The 19,465-nt window shown below is 46.0% G+C and overlaps 1 protein-coding gene across 4 annotated transcripts in view; it reads right to left on the reverse strand.

Moving 5' to 3' along the window:
- The window catches only part of LOC146210324 (uncharacterized), a 234,232-nt gene that overhangs the window by 126,825 nt on the left and 87,942 nt on the right, over positions 1 to 19,465 (reverse strand). The window lies entirely within an intron of this gene.

Here is a 19,465-nt window from a genome sequence, read left to right on the forward strand (position 1 = left end):
AAGTTGCAGTGTGGTCGGACCTGTCATGATACAACACTTTTGATGCCTTTTGATATGGAAAATGAAAAGACTAGAGCTGACATGAAACTGTGGGATTTGGAATTAACACCGGCAATAAAACGTAAGGCCAACTTAGTCCCCAGCGATGTCGCTGACCATCTGCTTAATCCCGACGAGCTTTACGTTGGTTTGCAATGAGTTGCTCAACCGCCTGTTGAATGGGAAAACAGATAGGTACGATAGTGGTGGTCTGCAAAAAGAGCTGAGACACAAAGTGCAACACGTTTCGAAGTAGAGTAAGAACCGTTTGGGGCGATCGAGAATACGACCTCACTGTTATGCTTTTCAAGACGTGTGATAACTGCTAGGACAAGAGATCAGTATGGAGTATGCTGCGTGTTGAAGAAAAACAAATAAATCTTTTAGCTGCGAACATTCTGGCTGCGTCCACTATGCAAAATACTAGACCCAATAAAAGTTTTTCAGTACCTTCACTGATAAAAATTTCTCGCGTGGACAACCACAAAAACATGGAAGAACACCATAAAGGAAAACCTGACACCTGCCACGGCGCGCTCCGCTATGGAAGTGGAAGTGCAATGCGCGAGAGTTCACCAGTTTTCTATCTATGTAGCCTTGTCGTATGATGGGCATTGGATGACTCGTGGATTCATTCACACATCAGAGCCGCCCCAAAGTACTCTAAAGACATCACCAGTGAAGACGGCTAGGATGCAAACACAGAGTTGTTCGCCAAAATGTTCGCCGTCAGAGTACTTCAACGCTACCGATGAATCTCCTGTGTTGGCCCCTCTGCATGCTCTCCCCAGTCAGCACTTGGCAGCATGTGCATGGTTGTACTGCAGAAGTGGTGACATTTTTTGAGCGGAATAATCTTCGATTACATCAAATGGACAAACAAGGGGGTTTTGCTGTGCTACCGGCTGGGCTCTTTGAAGAGAAGGCGACAGTTGCAATTACAAATAACTTTGTTAAAGTGAAGGAGAAAGTCAACAGATCAAAAGCTATTGCGTTATGTAACGAATAACCACCTACAGTTGAAACACAATTATTGCTCTCTTGGAGGCCATGTTTTGTTGTTGTTGTGTTGGGTTTAGTGGCGCATAAGCAGCTTAGGCTATCATGCGCCAACTTCAAGGTTAAGAGTGTTGCATTTATGTAATTTAAACTTATTCTGTTTAGAACGCTTGCTTCTATTAAAAACCTGAAAACCCAGGGCAAATCAATGAGCGAATTTTCACCTAAAAGCAACGCTGGATGAAGAGGAATGTGTTATTTGTAAAACTGCGTAAAATGTTTTTTTCTTAGTTGTTCAAGTTGTCTGCATGAGATTAAAATGTGGGTGACTGTTAGCTCGTGTCCGCATGAATCACACAGGGGCTTATCCTGTTTAGTTAAAATGACGCTGTGTTAAATGTGTGTGTCTTATGCGAAGGCGGCATAAGGATACTTTGGAACGTTCAAGGTGGGTGCTCGATTTCCACTCTTCTATTACAGGCTTTATGAGGTGTATTTTGTTATTTGTTTCAGTGTTCCAAGTCGACTGCCATTTTTGTATCAGCTTACTTTGTATCAATTTCATGCAGTCTTGAGATGGTACCTGCACTTCTTTTATTTTCTTGTCTCGAGCTTTGGCAGTGCACATATCTGTTTTTCATTACCTTGAATTCCTGCATGACTGGGAACCCAGCAAATTTTTATGCTTCGTCCTTCATCTGTAAGTGTTGCTATGCTGTGTATGATGTTTCCCAGAATTGGTATAACTGCGTTTCTTGTGTGAAGGACTGTGACTATACTTAGGAAATCTGTGTAAACAATGCTTCTCCTGAGGTTTTCTTTTATTATTTTCTCTATGGCAACAGAAACAGCATAGCATTCAGCAGTAAAGATGGACGCGCACTGTGGAAGTCTTATTGTTTTTTCCCATTCACTTTGAACAACTGCGCTTCCGACATAATGATCTGTTTTCGAGCCATCCGTGTAAACGTCTGTGAAGCTACTGTACTTTTCTTTCAGCTGAAGGAATTCTTGTATGATGAGCTCTTGTGGGGTTATTGTTTTTTGGAACTGTGTAAGTGAGAGGTTGCAAACTGCAGGGACCAGGTACCAAGGAGGCAGAGGGTTAGGTCTTTTGGCAATACTAGGTAAGCAATCCAGTAGCTCAACCTCTTGACACATTAGCTCAAATCTTGAACCTTTTTTTCTTGAACCAACATTTTTGGTTCATGGCCCCTTTTCCCAACCATTTCACCCCAGAAGAGCCGAGCACCAGGCCGGGGGAAATCTTGTACCCATTGGAAACCGGTGGGTACCCGGCAGTACTGGCGATCGAATTCCGTACCTCCCGAATGCGAGGCGGAGCTACTGTACTTTTCTTTCAGCTGAAGGAATTCTTGTATGATGAGCTCTTGTGGGGTTATTGTTTTTTGGAACTGTGTGAGAGGTTCCAAACTGCAGGGACCAGGTACCAAGGAGGCAGAGGGTTAGGTCTTTTGGCAATACTAGGTAAGCAATCCAGTAGCTCAACCTCGACACATTAGCTCAAATCTTAGGAGCAGTGCTCTCGCTGCATTGGGTTTGTTGGTGAATAGTGTTCTAGAAGGGCATTTAGTTACTAGGGAATAGCAGATATGCTTTGGCAGAGATCTGATTTTAATTATATGGGCACATGTAAGTGACGTTCTTCTGATTTCAAGAGGAGGTTCATTTGTTTCCACAAGCAGACTGGATATAGGAAAAGTTTGGTATGCTCCACATGAGAGTCGAAGTCCTTTGTTATGTACCTGGTCTAGTTTTTTTAAGTATGATGGTCTAGCTGACCCATACACTATGCTGCCATAGTCTAAGGAGGAGCGTACGACAGATCTGTAAATGTGTTTAAGGCATGTCCTGTCAGCGCCCCAGTGTTTACGGGAAAGAACCTTTAGTATGTTTAGAGATTTGGAAGCCTTTTTCTTCAGGACATTTATATGAGGAAGAAAGGTGAGTTTTTTGTCAAAAGTTACGCCTAGAAATTTGTGTTCGTTTTTCACCGGTAATTTAGTTTTGTTCAGGTGTAGAGTAGGATCTGTCTGTAAGCTTCGTTTGAGAGAGAATAGAACAGCCACTGTGCTATCGCCATCTATGAACCGGCAACGGCACAAATCGATGCTATCGCCATCTATGAACCGGCAACGGCACCAAACCAACCTTTTCATTCTTTCTTTCCTTCTTTCCGCTCACCCCTCTGACTATATGATACCCCTTGATCTGGAAATAAACCGTCGGACTTTTGGCCTGGCTACGCTGTCAGATGCATCACTCGGGAGCGGCGTTCCCATTGACTACGCCTTTCCAACAGTGGCGTTCCCATTGACTGCGCCTTTCCAACAGTGGCGACGAGGCTGAAGCAAGGATATCGGGCCCAGGACAGCGCCAGACATGGGTCACAAGCTACCAGACTTCGATGAGGAAGACGATAAGTGGCAAGCTTACCTGGTGAAAGTAGAAGCGTACTTTGAGGCCAATGAAATCTCAGCTGATGCAATGAAGAGGGCTTTACTAGTAGCCGCCCTTGGGACGAAGACCGTTCAAGTTTCATGCAGTAAAGTAGCGCAAGCAAAAACAAGTTCGTTGAGCTACGACAAGGTAGTCGAGACCTTGAACAGCTACTATGATCCTACACCAAACGAAATAGCAGAAAGTTTTAAGTTCTTCAACCGCTATCAGAAAGAAGAAGAATCCGTGCAGGAATTTATTGTCGCTATACGACAAATAGCACAGAACTGCAATTTTTCGTCTGTGCTAGAAAGAATGATCAGAGACCGCATCGTGTGTGGCGTCCAATCAAAGAGTTTACAAAAGCAGCTTCTGGCAATAAAAGACCTGTCACTAAAGGAAGCAGAGGCTCTAGCACTAGCTGCAGAAAGCGCCGAACTAGATTTGCGAGGCATAACCGGCGAGGCTCGGGATCCAAACGTGTTCAAGATAACTCATCGGCGCCAATCAGCGATACGAAAGCAACCGCGAACGCAATGCCAGTGCTGCGGTAACTACGGCCACAAGACTGCAGCATGTCGCTTTAACAGAGGGCAATGTTTCAAATGCAGACGATACGGGCATCTAGCGAAGATGTGCTCAGCGGCCGACAGCGTTAACACAACTGGTACCATGGAAGCACAGAAGCGGCAGGAATCGGAAGACAGTGATAGCAGTACATCGCAGATATGGTCCCTCCGTACGGCGGCGCAGACGCTGCTACCGCCCATTCAGAAAACATTCACATGGAACGGCGTTGACCTAAAAATGGACACTGATACTGGATCCCCAGTCTGCATCATTTCAAAAGCTATTTATGACAAACATCGCAATGAATGGCCTCCGCTCGCGAAATCGCCGATAAAGTTATCGTGCTATTTGGAAAGCTGCCAGTGCCGGCCGTCATGAACATGGACGTGCGTTATCAAGCAACTACAGTGGAATGCAATCTGGTGGTGTTAAACTGCAGAGGCCCCAGTCTTTGTGGCCGGGATTTATTGCAGAAACTGAAGGTCACCGGAATGACTCTCCTGCACGTAAAGGCGCAGACTAACGTGGCCAGCACGGTTCCGCCAGCTGCCCATCAACCTGCCGGGGAAATTCTGAACAGCTATGCTGATCATTTCGGCGAGGGCACCGGACTCTTGAAAGGCCCGCCAGCACGGATTCATCTCAAGAGCGGAGCAACCCCCAAGTTTTTCAAAGCAAGGAAGGTTCCTTTTGCGTACAAAGAAAAAGTTTCACAGGAGTTGGTTTGGCTTACGGAAGCAGGGATAATATCGCCTGTACCTTATTCGGAATGGGCCACACCCATTTTTCCCGTCTTGAAGAAGGACGGCTCAGTGCGCCTTTGCGGAGATTTTAAAGCCACACTAAATCCTGTGTGTGAGATTGAGCTATACCCGCTACCAGTTATTGACGACATGTTTCCCAATTTAGCGGGAGGAGAACGGTTCAGTGTGCTAGACCTGAGAGACGCCTATAGCCAGGTAGCGTTGGACGAGGAGTCGCGGAAACTGGCCGTCATCAACACTCAAAAAGGGCTATACTGCTACAATCGGCTACCATTTGGAATCTCTTCTGCGCCAGCAATCTTTCAGTGGAAAATTGAATCCGTGCTCCAAGGGTTAACCGGCGTGCAGGTCTATCTTGACGATGTGCTGATAGCTGACAAGAGCCAAGATGACTCAAACCTGAAAGCAGTACTGCAACGCTTCAGGGAAAATGGCATTAAGCTGCGCGCTGACAAATGTCGCTTCGCAGAGCAAGCAGTTTATCTCGGTCACCGCATTGATAAAAACGGGTTGCACCCGGTTGAAAAGAACATCGACGCTATCAGACTAGCCCCTTCTCCACGTAATGTTACAGAGTTGCGTGCCTTTCTTGGGTTTATCACCTTCTACCATAAGTTTCTCCCTAACCTGTCCACCTTACTTGCGCCTTTGTATAAGCTACTGACGAAAGGAGCCAGGTGGATGTGGAGCGATAAAGAACAAGCAGCATTCAAACTGTCGAAAAAGGCTCTTTGCGCAGCCCCTGTGTTGACATATTTCAATCCGAAGCTCGAACTACTTTTGGAATGCGATGCCTCACCTCACGGTGTGGGAGCGGCACTTTTCCATCGCAATAATGGGGAAATGAGGCCCATCGGATTTCGGTCCCGGACCTTAACTTCGGCCGAAAAGAAGTATTCTCAGATTGAACGTGAAGCGTTGGCTCTCGTTTTTGGTGTTTCACGTTTCCGGGACTTCCTCCTTGGCCGGGAGTTCACCCTGGTGGCGGATCATCGGCCACTGATCGGCCTTCTACGAATGGATCGTCAGACCCCCATCATGGCCGCCGCGAGAATACAAAGATGGGCTCTTCTGCAGGGAGCGTACAAATACAAGCTGCTTTGCAAATCCGGAAAAATGATGGTTAACGCGGACACCCTAAGCCGTTTACCTCAAACCTTGCAGGAAACGGAGACCGCACCGGAAGGAGACGCAGAGTTTGTCCTCGCCATCGACCAGTGGGGCCAGTCGGCCATTACTATAGAAGAATTGCGGTCACTCACAGAAACGGACGTGGTACTAGCACTTGTCCGCAGGTACGTCCAGGAGGGTTGGCCCAAAGCATGTTGCTCCGGTAACACGGAGGTCTTGCATTACTACAAAAAGCGACATGAATTATCTGTTCAGGATGGCCTCCTACTGTGGGGACATCGTGTAGTAGTCCCCAAACAGGCGCGCGGTAGACTGCTGAACATATTGCACGAAGCCCATTAGGGCGTCTGCACCATGAAGAAGGTAGCACGGTCCAAATTTTGGTGGCCGGAGATCGACCGGGACATTAGCCGAATAGCCGATGAATGCAGAAACTGTGTCCAGGCTTTACCAATGCCTCCAGCACGTGAACCAGTAAACGGGCCAGCTACAGAAGAAAAATGGTCCCGATTGCACCTCGATTTCGCTGGACCTATCAGGGAAAAAATGTTGCTGATCGTGGTTGATTCCCACAGCAAATGGATCGAGGCCCTTCCACTCTCGAGTGCAACGTCAAGCAGCACGGTAAACGCGCTGCGTACGCTCTTCAGCCAGTTCGGACTTCCGCCCACATTCGAACACCCGCATTGCCCACATTCGAACACCGCCCTACCACCCACAAAGCAATGGGCTGGCAGAACGCGCGGTCAGAACGGTTAAGGATGGGTTAAAGAAGATGCCTGCGTGGATCTCTCAACCGCACTCGCACGAGTTTTGTGTCGATACCGGAATGCCCCAAGGCAGTCGAGCCTATCACCTTCAGAGTTACTGTTAGGTTATCGACTACGCACCAGACTTGACATGTGTTTTCCTCTCAGGAGCAAACCTGTCCAGAGCAGAGCAGCTACACCAGAGTCGGACGACGCCAGCGGGAGTTTAGCTCCGGAGGACCCTGTACTGGTCCGTAACTACGGTGTTGGTGACATGTTGACACCAGTTGTTTATGAGACCTCGGCAGTTCCAGTGTATGAGGAACGCCATTATTTTTATGGAATGTATATGAGTTTAGGTTTCAGGTTTGTCTGGTTCTGTAGTAAGAGTTTTTTCTCTCCGTTATCTTTCCAGAGAGTTATGCCGCCGCTGCAGCATGGACGAGGAAGGTGTTGTGTCCATTGTCTCGGGGGCTTTGGACGTTTGGGGAGAGTTAGGAGTGTTGGTTGCAGGCTTCCCTTCTGGGGGAGAAGCCTTTTGGGCTGTTGGCTCTGGGGCCAGTGTGCCCTGTTTCTGCGATGGCAGGGCAGATTTCACCGCTTCTGCCTGGGGCAGGGATGGCCCTGCCTGAAGCTTAACCTCGGCGGAGACCAAATCCTGTTGTGGTGTGCTGCCCCTATGCTCCACCACATTGGAATAGTTCGGTTTGGCTGTGAACAAAAAAGTGCCATTTAACAAGATATCGCTGTCGTGCCTCTTTAAACCTTATGTCTTCATTGGTTTTTATGGCAATGATGTCCTTTTCCTTCTTCCAAGAAGGACATGACCGTGAGTATGCGGCGTGTTCACCTGCACAGTTCGCGCAGTGTGGCGCAGCTTCACACTAGTCAGATTTATGTTGAGTTGAGGCACATTTTGCGCATGCTTGTCGGCCACGGCAGTTCTGGGAGCCATGACCGAATCTTTGGCAGTTGAAACAAAGCCTAGGGTTTGGGATGTAGGGCCGGATGTCTACTTTGATGTAACCGACTTCAATGGATTCAGGGAGTTTGCTAGAGTTAAAAGTGAGAACTATGTGCTTTGTTGGTATTTCTTGGTTGTTCTTTCGGATTTTGACCCTGTGTACACCGATTACACTTTGCTCGGAAAGACCTTCTAGAAGTTCTTCAGTGAGTGACAGGAAGTCAATCTCTGATATCACGCCTTGGACTGTGTTCAAGCACTGACTGTTATTGGGCTATTCCCAAATGTAGCAAGTTGCTGAAGGTTGCTGTACTGGAGTTTGCTTTGCAGCTCAAGCAGGAGATCCCCGCTAGCCAGTTTACTAACTTTGTATCCTGAGCCTAGTATGGTTGTGAGAGACCTAGATACTGTAAAAGGGGATATAAGCCGAGCTTGTTTGGAAGGGCTTTCACTGTGGATCACATGATATTTAGGGAAAGTTTCATGCTTCGCTGAAAAGAACTGGGCTGATACATCGGTCTGCATTTCCTTGGAAAGGTAATCAGTTTGTTTGGAGGAAGAAGCCATACATAATGTATGATGTTCGGCTGCGGTACCAGCCACCCACCATGGAGTCCGAGGGGACGGGGCAGGAATTGGCAGGCAAGTCCTGTCCACGTCAGCTGTACACAGTAACTATAACCTAATACGGCGTAACTCAGGGTAGTCAGCCACACAAGTTTAACCCTCGCCGCCTGGAAGTAAGGAAAAACCAAGAAGAGAGTAGAGGACAGGAGAGTTCTAGGATAGAAGATAGGAACGTGAAAGATGAAGGGAAGGATAGGAAAAGGCGACTGCCGGTTTCCCCTGGGTGGGTCAGCCCGGAGGTGCCGTCTATGGGAAGCGTGGGCCAAAGTGGTGTGTTGCCTCCGTCGAGGGGCCTTAAAGGTTCAAACACTCGGCATCGGCTCAACCACCAGGATCCCCTTTTCCCCAGACACGACGATGCCACGCACGGCTAAGCGTGGGTGCTCGGGGTCCGTGGTGTCGCACAAAACACACAAACACCTGCTTTAACAGGTGCCCCCTGCGGGGGGAGGCCATGTTTTGTTGGGACCCCAGGTCTATTCCAAAATAAAGTAAAAACAGAGTCTTATCAGACGCTGATTGTACTTGATTTTGTGCCTGTCTATTTTATAATGATTATTTTTTGTAATTTTAATGACATGTATAATGTGTTACGACACTTCTGATTTTCAATGCATGCAGTTGTGACAACGAGCAAGTTTGAGCGGGAGATGCATGCAGTACTCGTCACCACTAAAGCGAGCAGCCCCGTTGTACAGGAAGCCAGTGAGTTATCGATCCATAAAAGGCACTGCGTCAAGAGGCAAGATGTCGCCGCCTGCTACGACCCACAGATGTATCCGAGACCCAAGACTGCACATGCAAGGAGAAATGGAAAGCAGACTATGCCTGGATCATGGCCACCTCCGACACAGCCGCCAGGAGCAAGGTAAAAGCAAACTATGAATAAACCTGCCAGCAGTTCCAACAGTTTGTGCGATCAGACCTAGCTATTTGAAGGTGGTTCGGTCAGGTGCCCATTCTACATAGGTATTGAGAAATTTGTTCATGTTCGAGCATTTTAATGTGATTTATTTCAAAACGATATGCATCTGAACTTCAACTTGCGTCATGAACAGCAGTTTCTACTTCATAGATGGCAATTTAGTGCAAAAACAATTCACGTAAAAGTGGAATATAAACTATATTTCTCAGGCGGCATGCGTCAATCACACCCCCCCCCCCCCCCCCCCGCGGTAAGCGCATGCCCAATATCCCTAGCAGGAAGTTGTGGTCAGCCTATGCTGCGGACAACAATTGCTCCTTGCACTTTGTCTCTGATTTCCTCCATTTGTTGAGGAATGTGCAGAACAGTTTGTTCAGCCCTCTATAAAAACTGCATGGTATGGATCCATGAGAAATGCCAGTTAGATCAACAGAGGCATTATCATATAATGCACAAAGGAAAAAGCACCGTTCTAGCATGATGAGACTGTATGAGCAGTTTTGTTCACGACGAAGCCTGGAACGACAAAGAATTCAACTACATTTTTCTCTCTTTTACACCTTCCTAGTGTCCGCTCGATGCTCTCGTATACTCTGATCTGGTTTTTATGTAGCAGGGTAAGCAGGTTTCAATACATGATCTTGCACGTAAAAACCATCAGCTTGACAATACTGACAAAGGCGACGATTTCCATTTGTGCACTCCTAAAAAGGTTTTCTCCTTTCAGTTTTATATTTTTAAATCCAACTTCTATAGCCCAATATTGGTGCTTCACTTGCCTTATTCATGAATGGACTCTATTCCTCCTGTAGCACCATCTTTGCTCGTTGCAGATCTGGAAACGAACTGATGCTGCTGACGACAGACTATTAATGTGATTTCAGAAATGAAGATGTCGAAGATATCCTTGTCAGCGACAGTTACAGTTCCCGCTGGCCAATCTTTGAAGATCGATCATCTACGCTGACGACCAGGACGTAATGCCTAGCTCGCGTGGTCATCCTGTGTTACACAAATGCAACGAGCACCGCAGGTTTTCCACGAAAAACGCTACGCTTTTCCTCAAGGGACACTGACGGTAGACGGCATGGCTCCTATATAACATCAAACAAGCCTGGGGGGACTATCACTCTGGAGCAGACCAGGCAGCCGTAAGGTTGAGCAGAGATTTACCTTCTGTTTACCATTTGTGCAGGCAGCTTTGTTTGTATTTTAGCCACTCAATATCTAGCTCCTGGTCTGCTCCAAGTGTGCTTGGTTTTTTGTGTGTGTTTTTTTAGTGTTCTGTGGTGTGTACCTTGCAAACGAGTCCTACTGTGTATATGAAGATTACCTTTTCAGCCTTTTGCGCTCTGCGGCTGAACTACAAGTAATTTTTTTATCAGACTGGCCACTAGCTTATATAGCTATCGGCCGAAACAGTGTTTGCAGATATTGTTATCGCAATAATGTTCCCTCCCAAAACCAATCACGCAACTTCTTTATCCAGGTGTAACCACCGCTTGTGGCACATGCAGGACGTTCCTCAAGATATTACAGTTGATGAGGATGACGGTTTCACTGCAGTGAAGGAGGCTGCACCAGAACTTACGCAGCAACCTTAGACACCACCAGGAGAAACATCGGTGCAGAGCCTGGTCCAGTGCACCCATTACAGCCCAATGTTGACAAGACGTGTTGGCAACTTGCCTCCTTAACAAAAAGAGGGCGATGTCATACTATTGCTACCCAGGTACTAGAACATATGTCTTGTACCAGCCTAAATCACCATGTTTAGAGAGATGTGTAAAGCCATTCTAGAGTTGTTTTTATTAAAAAGAGCGGCATAACATAAAAGCAGAACTGGGAATTCGTGAGCAGCATTATCAAAGACAACAGCCCGTTTACATAAAACTATGGTGTAAAGCCAACAGATGTCGGCCTAGATGACTCACACCATTCTCAGTCGTCTATGGCAGAACACCCTACATCCCTCTCGACGCGCAGTTGGGCCTTCACCGTTAGACTACGTCACCAATTGACTCTGCCCAACGACTTCGTTACGCCCACCTCGACGCTCAGTGCAACCTTCTCACGGCTCATGCGCGTGTGAGAGTGGCCAATGCAGCATCACCACCACATCCCACCTTCCGGTTGGGTGACTTGGTCCTCGTTCGCCGCACCATCTGCACGACTGGCCCTTACACGAAGCTCATGCCCCGATACTGCGGCGCTTACCGTGTCGTTGAACGGCTCGGCCCCGTGACATACCGCCTCGAATACCTCCCCGAGCATAGACGATGCGGTGTGCACATTTTCACGGAGCATATGTAAACATGAATCAATATGTCAACAGCGCCAGCACTGACTTTGACTTAGATACCGGGTCATCACCACTACTGTCGTCGCCAGCTGCCTCACTGCATTCCCCACGAAACGCCAACCAATAATTGGAGCGCCTGCAGCAGCTCACTGAAACTCCCCCCCCCCCATGTTACGGTGCCTGCCGAGGAGCGCTGCGCCAGAAAAGGGAGAGGCGCAGGACGAGCGCGAGACAAGCGCGTGGCGCCAGCGCGAGGGTTAGAGAACAAAAGAAGAGCGCCGGGGCAAGTGGTGTTTGCCTGGTGTCCTCCGTTCTTCTGTGTCTATCTCTTGGCGGGCACAGGGTACCGCAACATTACATAATGCATTACAAGTTCTTCAATAAAATGACTGAAGGACAAATTTTGCAGCTTATGTGATGTGTCGCACTGAAACCAAACTTGTCAACATGCATGGCAGTTTTCTTGCCTCGCAGTGTTGAGTGCAAAAGCTGCCGCAGAAACAAAACGATCTCAGTTTTTGTGGGACGGAGCCACGAAGGAGGCAAGTATATTCGCGATAGTGCGGTTAACACGCTCCACGAGGCCATTGCACTGGGGATGATTGACGGATGTAGTGGAATGTGCAATGCCAAAGGAGCGGAGGGCTCGCTCAAATTCATGGGACAAACACAAGTATAAAAAATCGATAAATTAAATGCCTAACACACGATTGACATGATACAGTGACATAACATGATAATAGTGGCCATAGTGAAAGTGCGTGAAAAGGCAACAAAAATTCTCAGTCCTTAAAAAGCAACCTTGGCTAAAAAAGGTGGATGCACAGAAAAAAATGTTTTATATAAGAACTTGTTTAAAAAACTGCAGAGAAATTTATGAAATGGACAAAAAATAATAAGTAAATTAAACATTAAAAAAGAAGATAGAAAGATGCAAATGTTGAAACAAAATTGAAAGCCAACCAACTGACACTGCAAAACAAGAAACCAGCATCGAATTAAACAATATGACTGACTGCAATTCAAAATGTATAAAACGAAGGCGTGTAAAGAGTGCATATAAAATCAAAGATAAAATCAAGCACAATCAGAGAGAAAAGCAATTTCTTTGTTCGAAAGGAAAACTGAGGATGTGCTGATGCATTCATCCTTGTGCTTAGAAATCAAAGCGACTTCCACTATTTCGCGTGTAAGCTTGTTATGGGATCGGTTTAAAATGGTCGTTTTCTGAAAGACGGGAGCATTTTCTATTGCGGTCGCATGTGCGCCAATGCACTGACAGGTTTTTGGACGATGACACTGAAAAACCATTGCTATGCTCCATTAAAGGTTTATTAATACATCGGCCGGTTTGGCCGATGTATGCTTTGCCACAAGATAGAGGGAGGAGTATACATGCCCTTCTGCGCATGTTATGGCGGGGTTCTTGTGCCTTGTGGTGCAGCCATTATCTCTCTTTGTCGTTTTGTTGACCATGCAACAAAGTCTTGATAGGCGGTGCGGGGCTGAAAAGACCATGTGAACGCCTGATTTCTTACCAATCTTCTTGAGATTATGAGAAATCTTGTGGATATAAGGTATTATTGGTACCTAATTTCACTGTTGGACTTCAGCTGAAGGGCCTGTCATCTTCATTTTGTAGTTCTTTGTAGTCCCGACTGCGTCAGCCTGCACACTTGAGCTGAAAAGCTATCCTGAAATTTGCGCTTACATGACTTCGTCAAAGCGTTACTAAAACCAGATTGCACAATATTCCTTTTAACCAACTTTGAATGAGCAGAACCATAAGCTACAATGGGTTTCTTGCTCCTTGGTTCGAACACCCAGCAAACATGATTAGGAGTGAAAAAAAGTCTTAGCTCGAGAAAACGAATGGAATTCTTGTCTGGCACTTCGTGGGTCAGCTCAAGTGGCTCCATTGTGTTCGTAAACACCGTCAGAACTTAAGGTACCCGAATTAAAATGGTTTCATTATTGCAATCTAAGATAACTACGTAATCATCTACGAAACGGAAGATCTTTAAAACGCATGAGTTATCAAAGCTTTCATTAAGAGCTCAGTCATGCATGCCGAGGTAAAGGTCACTGAGAACTGGGGCAATGCATGATCCTATACGAATCCCCTGCCTTTGTATAAAACGAGACCTATTCTAACCTGCAAAGGTTGATTTGAGGTAAACCGACAACAATTCCAAAAACCATCATCAGTAATGCCACACTTATTCTGAAAAGCCACGGCGCCATTTTTGGACAGCCATTACTGTTGATGGCTTTTTGGAATTGTCGGTTTACCTCAAATCAACCTTTGCAGATTGGAATGGGTCTCAGTTTATACAAATGCAGGGGATATGTATAGGATCATGCATTGCCCCAGTTCTCAGTGACCTTTACCTCGGCATGTATGACGGAGCTCTTAATGGAAGCTTTGATAACTCATGCGTTTTAAAGATCTTCCAGTTCGTAGATGATTACTTAGTTATCTTAGATTGCAATAATGAAACCATTTTAAGTCGGGTACCTCAAGTTCTGACCGTGTTTGCGAACACAATGGCGCCACATGAGCTGACCCACGAAGTGCCAGACAAGAATTCCATTCGTTTTCTCGAGCTTAGACTTTTTTTTCACTCCTTATCATGTTTGCTGGTCGTTCGAACCAAGGAACAAGAAACCCATTTTAGCTTATGGTATGTTTTAGTATGTACTTTAGTACTTTTAGTATGTTTAGCGATTTGGAAGCCTTTTTCTTCAGGACATTTATATGAGGAAGAAAGGCGAGTTTTTTGTCAAAAGTTACGCCTAGAAATTTGTGTTCGTTTTTCACCGGTAATTTAGTTTTGTTCAGGTGTAGTGTAGGATCTGATTGTAAGCCTCGTTTGAGAGAGAATAGGACAGCCACTGTTTTTTGAGGAGAAAACTGAAATCCGTTTGTGTCTGCCCATGCTGCTAGTTTATTTATGGTCAACTGCATCTGTCTCTCACATGTAGATACGATAGAGGATGTGTATGCAATCTGTAGATCGTCAACATAAGCTGAATACATTACGGATTTCGGGATAACTGTGCTTATGGAATTCATTTTTACTATAAAGAGAGTTGTGCTTAAGACGCATCCCTGCGGTACACCATTCTCCTGTACAAAGTTCTTTAAAAAGGTTGAGCCCAAGCGCACACGGAATGAGCGATTTGACAAGAAGTCCTTTAGACAGTTTAACATCCTACCACGTATGCTTAAATCTGCTAGGTCAAGGAGGATGCAAAATCTCCATGTAGTGTCATACGCCTTTTCCATATCAAAGAAGAGGGCAAGGCAGTGCTGTTTGTGAATAAATGCTTCATGAACAGTGTTTTCAAGGTGGACTAGATGGTCTGTGGTAGAACATGCTGTTTTGAACCCACATTGGTGAATGTCTCGAAGTTCTCGGGTATGAAGGACAAAGGCTAATCTGGTATTAAGAACACTTTCAAAAGACTTTGCAAGGCAACTTGTGAGAGCTATGGGTCTATAACTGCTGGGGGCCGTTGGTGGCTTTCCTGGTTTAGGGAAAGGCTTTTTTCCAGGCCTCTGGAATACTCCCGGATACCCATATTTTGTTGAAAAATTTCAGAAGTGCTTCTAAAGCCGGTGTAGAAAGATGTGCTAGCATCTGATAGTGAATTTGATCTGGGCCAGGTGCAGTGTTCTTGCCGGCAGATAGAACCGTGTTCATTTCTTCCAGCGTTATTAACTTGTTATATGCTTCATTTGTACTTCCACTTGTTGGCAGTTTTTGTTTTTCGGCCTTGTTTTTGTATGTTATGAAAGATTTTGGGTAGTGTAGTGAGCTTGAAATTGCAGAAAAATGATCGCCTAGAATATCTGCCTGTTCCTGTAAGTTTGTTTGGGTGCCAGGAGATGTTAGAAAAGGGACTGTGTACGGGGAGAAGTTGCCATCCAGATGGTGAACAAGCTCCCACATTTTTTTTTATGTGATTCAGCTATTTATTTATTATATGTATTTTTGCCAAGAAGCCTTCTCAGCGTTTCGGCGGACGTACCGTGCCCTAGCTTTTGCCTGTTTGAATTTTACAAGGTTTTCGTTTGTAAGGCACCTGCGAAAGGTTCCCCAAGCTTTGTTTTGTTTCTTCTTTGCATCTCTGCACTCCTGAGAATACCAGACTGCGATTTTTCAGTACCACTCCTGAAGACTGTGGTATAGCTACAAGTGCTGCGTCAATGATGCAGGCCGTAAATTTTTCAATTATCTCGTCAACACTGAGTTTTTCGGAAAAGACCTTTTCCAGGCTGGCTTCAGACTGGAATAGAGCCCAGTTCACAAGGTGCGGCTTCCACCGCTTGGGTTTGTTTAGAGTGATGGAGGGTGAGGGTGTTAGGCTGATAAAGACAGGCAAATGATCACTTCCTAAAGGATTGTCAAAGACGTCCCATTTAAAATCAGTAAAAATTGATGGGGAGCTAAATGATAAATCTAAAACGCTCATTTTCCCCGTGCTTGGGGAGCATTATGTATGCTTTCCTGTATTTAGCAGGCAGACATCATTGTATAATATAAAATCCTCTAATATACGACCTCTAGTGTCTGTCTGATCGCTTCTCCAAAAAGTGGAGTGCGCATTAAAATCTCCAACCAGATATGGTTCTGGCAGTTGTTCTAAAAGCTCTTCCAGATCATGAAGGGTTACAGTTAGGTGCGGTTGGAGATACAGTGAGCATATAGTTATTGTTTTATAATGAATGATAGAGACAGCAACAGCTTCGAACTTGGTTTTGAGGCTAATTTCACGTGTTGCTACTGCATTCTGCACTACAATAGCGACACCTCCAGATAACCTATTTGCTTCTTTTTGGTCGCAGCGAAAAATGTTGTGTCCTTTTAAAATGTTTTGGTGTGGTCCTAAGTTAGCTTCCTGTAGGCAAAGGGCTACAGGAGAAAATGAATGTAAAATGTCTTTTATATCGTTGCAGTTGTTTATGAGACCTCGGCAGTTCCAGTGTATGAGGAACGCCATATTTTTTTATGGAATGTACCTGAGTTTAGGTTTCAGGTTTGTCTGGTCCTGTAATAAGAGTTTTTTCTCTCCGTTATCTTTCCAGAGTTATGCCGCCGCTGCAGCGTGGACGAGGAAGGGGTTGTGTCCATTGTCTCGGGGTGCTTTGGACGTTTGGGGAGAGTTAGGAGTGTTGGTTGCAGGCTTCCCTTCTGGGGGAGAAGCCTTTTGGGCTGTTGGCTCTGGGGCCAGTGTGCCCTGTTTCTGCGATGGCAGGGCAGCTTTCACTGCTTCTGCCTGGGGCAGGGATGGCCCTGCCTGAGGCTTAACCTCGGCGAAGACCAAATCATGTTGTGGTGTGCTGCCCCTATACTCCACCACATTGGAATAGTTCGGTTTGGCTGTGAAGAAAAAAGTGCCGTTTAACAAGATATCGCTGTCGTGCCTCTTTAAACCTTATGTTTTCATTGACTTTTATGGTAATGCTGACCTTTTCCTTCTTCCAAGAAGGACATGACCGTGAGTATGCGGCGTGTTCACCTGCACAGTTCGCGCAGTGTGGCGCAGCTTCACACTAGTCAGATTTATGTTGAGTTGAGGCATATTTTGCGTATGTTTGTCGGCCACGGCAGTTCTGGGAACCATGATCGAATCTTTGGCAGTTGAAACAAAGCCTAGGGTTTGGGATGTAGGGCCGGATGTCTACTTTGATGTAACCGACTTCAATGGATTCAGGGAGTTTGCTAGAGTTGAAAGTGAGAACTATGTGCTTTGTTGGTATTTCTTGGTTGTTCTTTCGGATTTTGACCCTGTGTACACCGACTACATTTTGCTCGGAAAGACCTTCTAGAAGTTCTTCAGTGAGTGACAGGAAGTCAATCTCTGATATCACGCCTTGGACTGTGTTCAAGCACTGACTGTTATTGGGCTATCCCCAAATGTAGCAAGTTGCTGAAGGTTGCTGTACTGGAGTTTGCTTTGCAGCTCAAGCAGGAGATCCCCGCTAGCCAGTTTACTAACTTTGTATCCTGGGCCTAGTATGGTTGTGAGAGACCTAGATACTTTAAAAGGGGATATAAGCCGAGCTTGTTTGGAAGGGCTTTCACTGTGGATCACATGATATTTAGGGAAAGTTTCATGCTTCGCTGAAAAGAACTGGGCTGATACATCGGTCCGCATTTCCTTGGAAAGGAAATCAGTTTGTTTGGAGGAAGAAGCCATACATAATGTATGATGTTCGGCTGCGGTACCAGCCACCCACCATGGAGCCCAACGAGGGGACGGGGCAGGAATTGGCAGGCAAGTCCTGTCCACGTCAGCTGTACACAGTAACTATAACCTAATATGGCGTAACTCAGGGTAGTCAGCCACACAAGGTTAACCCTCGCCGTCTGGAAGTAAGGAAAAACCAAGAATAGAGTAGAGGACAGGAGAGTTGTAGGATAGAAGATAGGAACGTGAAAGATGAAGGGAAGGATAGGAAAAGGCGACTGCCGGTTTCCCCCGGGTGGGTCAGCCCGGAGGTGCCGTCTATGGGAAGCGTGGGCCAAAGTGGTGTGTTGCCTCCGTCGAGGGGCCTTAAAGGTTCAAACACTCGGCATCGGCTCAACCACCAGGATCCCCTTTTCCCCAGACACGACGATGCCACGCACGGCTAAGCGTGGGTGCTCGGGGTCCGTGGTGTCGCACAAAACACACAAACACCTGCTTTAACAGGTGCCCCCTGCGGGGGTAGGCCATGTTTTGTTGGGACCCCAGGTCTATTCCAAAATAAAGTAAAAACAGAGTCTTATCAGACGCTGATTGTACTTGATTTTGTGCCTGTCTATTTTATAATGATTATTTTTTGTAATTTTAATGACATGTATAATGTGTTACGACACTTCTGATTTTCAATGCACGCAGTTGTGACAACGAGCAAGTTTGAGCGGGAGATGCATGCAGTACTCGTCACCACTAAAGCGAGCAGCCCCGTTGTACAGGAAGCCAGTGAGTTATCGATCCATAAAACGCACTGCGTCAAGAGGCAAGACGTCGCCGCCTGCTACGACCCACAGATGGATCCGAGACCCAAGACTGCACATGCAAGGAGAAATGGAAAGCAGACTATGCCTGGATCATGGCCACCTCCGACGACAGCCGCCAGGAGCAAGGTAAAAGCAAACTATGAATAAACCTGCCAACAGTTCCAACAGTTTGTGCGATCAGACCTAGCTATTTGAAGGTGGTTCGGTCAGGTGCCCATTCTACATAGGTATTGAGAAATTTGTTCATGTTCGAGCATTTTAATGTGATTTATTTCAAAACGATATGCATCTGAACTTCAACTTGCGTCATGAACAGCAGTTTCTACTTCATAGATGGCAATTTAGTGCAAAAACAATTCACGTAAAAGTGGAATATAAACTATATTTCTCAGGCGGCATGCGTCAATGACACCCCCCCCCCCCCCCCCCCCGCGTTAAGCGCATGCCCAATTTCCCTAGCAGGAAGTTGTGGTCAGCCTATGCTGCGGACAAGAATTGCTCCTTGCACTTTGTCTCTGATTTCCTCCATTTGTTGAGGAATGTGCAGAACAGTTTGTTCAGCCCCCTATAAAAACTGCATGGTATGGATCCATGAGAAATGCCAGTTAGATCAACAGAGGCATTATCATATAATGCACAAAGGAAAAAGCACCGTTCTAGCATGATGAGACTGTATGAGCAGTTCTTGTTCACGACGAAGCCTGGAACGACAAAAAATTCAACTACATTTTTCTCTCTTTTACACCTTCCTAGTGTCCGCTCGATGCTCTCGTATATTCTGATCTGGTTTTTATGTAGCAGGGTAAGCAGGTTTCAATACATGATCTTGCACGTAAAAACCATCAGCTTGACAATACTGACAAAGGCGACGATTTCCATTTGTGCACTCCTAAAAAGGTTTTCTCCTTTCAGTTTTATATTT

Source organism: Amblyomma maculatum, chromosome 1, assembly GCF_055883805.1.
Source record: "Amblyomma maculatum isolate TAMU_Amacu chromosome 1, ASM5588380v1, whole genome shotgun sequence".
In the NCBI taxonomy this organism is placed as follows: Eukaryota; Metazoa; Arthropoda; class Arachnida; order Ixodida; family Ixodidae; genus Amblyomma; species Amblyomma maculatum.